This window comes from Arachis ipaensis, chromosome B10 (assembly GCF_059453495.1).
Source record: "Arachis ipaensis isolate K30076 ecotype BB chromosome B10, ASM5945349v1, whole genome shotgun sequence".
Classification (NCBI taxonomy): domain Eukaryota; kingdom Viridiplantae; phylum Streptophyta; class Magnoliopsida; order Fabales; family Fabaceae; genus Arachis; species Arachis ipaensis.
This window is the reverse complement of record NC_142435.1, coordinates 47,720,069-47,724,158: the sequence shown is the minus strand read 5'-3', so window position 1 is coordinate 47,724,158 and position 4,090 is coordinate 47,720,069.

The following is a 4,090-nucleotide window of genomic DNA, read 5'->3' as shown; positions in this document are numbered from 1 at the left end:
AGTCATATGAATCAAACAAAATGTTCATTGAGGCATTTCATCGAACATGTGGTATGCAATATGAAAGTTCATCACAATTAAGCTTAAATTTGATCATAACTATCCCAACAATCAAGCGACAACACTTTGCAATACAAAGAAACAATAAAGAAAGCAACTAATGAAATCTAAGCAACATAAAAGAAATGAAAGCAAGTGCAAAAATATTATCATAAAAAGAAAGGAAAAACAAGAACCTAGGATATAAAGGTTGAAAAGGACAAGAATGAGGGAGTAACAATGGCACTCCTTATAGCCACTGCGAAATCACGGCGTTTGGGTTCGCCAAAAAAAGAAGCACCTAGTAGATCGACTTATTCTAATTCCATTTTTTTCGTGTAACTAGGGCTTGGAATGAAATGTGTTCTTATTTTCTTTCTGTTTAGTGGAGTTTCTAATTTTGATTCACTTGATTGTTGTGTGTTCATTTGAATCCTTGTACATGCAGAAATATTTTTCTTGATGATTAAATGTTTATCACGTTTTATTCAGCACATGAATGTTGTTCGGTTCAGTGGAGTTTCTCATTTTGATTCACCTGATTGTTAGTGTGTTCAGTTGAGTTCTTGTGCATAAAAAAATATTTTTCTTGATAATTGAATGTTTATCACATTTTATTCAACATATGAATGTTGTTCAGTTCAGTGGAGTTGCTCATCTTGATTCACCCGATTGTTAGTGTGTTTGGTTGAGTCCTTGTGCAAGTAAAAATATTTTTCTTGATCATTGAATGTTTATCACGTATTGTTCACCACGTGAGTGGTGTTCGGTTCAGTGTACTTGTTCATTTTTATTCACGTGATTGTTAGCATATTTGCTCATTTCAGATGCTTCTAAAATACTATGCTAACTAAATAAGTCTGTGTTTTAAAGACTTTTGTATAGAAAGCAAATAAAGGAGGAAAAAACAAAAAGAAAGAAGGTGGAGAAGAAACCAACTTTTTTGACGGGGAAAGAGAAAGAAAAAAGGAAAGAAAATTGTTGTTCTGGATTCTTTATCGGAAGAAGACACTTTTTCTTAATCTGAATCCGAATCCGAATCCGACAAAACACCATCGACCAAAAGAACAAGACAATGGAGGCTAGTGATAAAACAAAAAATTGTTCCAATGGATTCGGAAACAACATGTGAATTTCAAAGCCCAACTGAATCCGAAAACTAGTAAGTTTCGGAAATGCCTATTTTTGGTTAATTGCTATCTTTGTTTGATGTTCATTGCTATTTGTTTAAAATTTTTCTTATGCGCTGGTTCTTATGTATCGCAGAGAAGAAGAAGAAATTGAAAAAAGAGAGACAAAAAAAAGAAAACAACCACAGAAGGTGGTTGAAAAATGAAGCAAAAAAAAAGAAGCTTGTGCCGATAGATTCTGAGAGCACACGTGAATTTGAAAATCAGTAAGTTTGAAAATTGATTGTTTTCGGTTCAGTGTTGTGACTGTATATTGTTCATCTGGTTTGGTTTTGCTTCTATTTGCTGAAAACTATTTCTGTGTGCTTGTTAAGTAAATTACGGCTATGATATTTATCTCCGGTATAAATTCAATGTATTTGTGTGTGTTGTAGAGAAAAAGAAATATAAAAACACCCACAGTGAAAAGAAAACAACCGGAGAGGGTGGCCAAAAAACAAACCAAATCAAGCAAGATTGTTCTGACAGATTCAGAGAGCAAAATTGAATCTGAAAAGGAGTAATAAGTTTCTAGAATCATATCTTCGATTATTGATGCTTTCATTTTAGGTTCCTTGGTACTTATTTTATGATTTTTAGAAGTGAACAAGTAAAGGACACCGCTGCCGAAAGAAGAAGACAGGCGTTGGAGGTGTTAAAAGAAAAGAGATCAAAGAGAAAAAAAATGATGGAGCTAGAAATACGAATGTTGCTCTAAATGAATTTGATTCCATAGAGGCCCAAAATAATTTCTCTGAAACGTAAGATTCGGCTTCTTATAAGCCTTTGATGATAAAGTGAGACTCATTCTATTATATGAAAACTATTTAACATCTTATGCTAACAGAAATAAAAAGTAAAGTGACTTTCTTTATAAAAATTTTGTGTTAGTGGTTGACATTTTTGGCATCTCTATGTTATTTATTTGTTTTTGTTTGTGATGGTGGTTTCGATAAGTATATACGGATCAGGACTCTACTATTTATCAGCTCGTTTTCATGTTGGACTCAAAGGGCAGTATAGTGGGGTATGCTTATTATTTTGTAGAACAATATTTGTTGTTTTGAAAGCCAATTTTTTCTTGTATTTACTTTCTTAAAAATTCACAGAGCAAGGAAGAGAAGTATTTTATTCACAACCATGTGGCATTGACGGTCAAGTATCATAGAGATTTGCTAACTAAATCTGCTACAATTGTGGGCTTTGAAGTGAAGCCATTCATATTAGTATTTTTGTGATTTCTCTGCACTATACGTGTATTTCATTTATTTTGTTGTGATATGTATACAATACTCATACTGAGTTTCTGAATATGAATGTTGAATGTAGTATATGGAGATGAATCATCATCATTGTGTTTTCTAGGGTTTCTTTGATTTTGTTTCAAATATATATGAATTTACTATTTTTTTTAATTGTGATATGTTAGTATATGGAGATGAATCATCATCATCATATTTTCTAGGGATTCTTTGATTTTGTTTCAAAAAATATAAATATACTATTTTTTTTAATTGTGATCTATTAGTATATAGAGATGATGAATCATTATTGTGTTTTGTGGGATTTCTTTAATTTTGTTTTCTTTTGCTTCTTATGTTGAACTATAAGTTTCATGTTGATTTCAAGACCATTGGCATTGATTTGTGTTAGCTTAGATATTTTTCCGGTTTGTTACAGATTTTGAGATTTCTACAGTTGTAACAATTTTCTCTTTTGTCTCCTTTTGTAATTCTTGGTGCAATATACACCAGCAATTGATATATGGAGTATCGGTTGCATTTTTATCGAAGTACTCTTAGGAAACCTATTTTTTTGAAAGAATATTGTTCGGATCTGATGACAAATCTGCTTGGGACTCCCTCACTGGATATCGTATCACAGGTAACTTCTTCCTTGCAATTGACAGATGTGATGACTATATTGCACTATATATTAGTACAATTCTGAACCAAAGCTTACTAGCTTGCATAAAAAATTGACTTGGATGCAGGTATGCAATGAGAAAGCACAGAGATATTTTACTAGCATGAGGAAAAAGTACCATGTGCCGTTTGCACGTAAGTTTCTTAATGCAGACCCTTTAGCACTATGACTACTAGAGAGATTGCTGGCTTTTGATCCCAAAAGAGCGACCTATTATTGCAGTAGTTTGTGACATTGTGCTTTATTGGTTATGTGTACATTGAAATGTATTGAAGTGTAGATCATGTATAAAAATCTGTAATATATAATGATTTTTTGTATCTTCAGGTATTGGCCGATCCTTACTTTAAGGGATTGGCTAAAGTTAAGAGAAAACCATCTTAGCCATTGCGAGCTCCCTTTTTATCCACCCAAATCAAGGCATGGTTGGCTTCAGCAATCCCCAAATCACTATCCCAAGTTCACATCCTTCTTTTACTCAATGGGTTGAAGGAAGAATGAAGCTGCAACAGTCCTAAAATGGAGGATTAAGCATTTGAGCGGCAACTTGCAGAATTTTGTGGTTAGTTCAAATTTGAAATTTTTATTTGGCTCTCGCTTGCTCTAATTTCTCTCAATTTATACCCAATCTTACTGTTCTTATTTGTGTGTTGAGAGTTTTTAAATTTTTTTTCTACAATTAGACTAATTTTACAGACATAAACCAGTTAAAATGTGTTATTCAGAGCAAATCAATAACTTGAAGGTTCTAAAGGTACTTATTTATATTATTGGATTGTTTCTGTTTTTTAATTTTCTTTCTGGAGTCTTCTCATCATTGTTGATTTAAAATAAGAAAAAAAATCATGCAATAATAAGTTAAACTTTTCAAATTATGGGTCAAATATATCACCGTGTGTTTAAGGTGTTAACTGCTCAATAGTTTCTCATAACTCTTAAGTTTATAGCACCTTGAA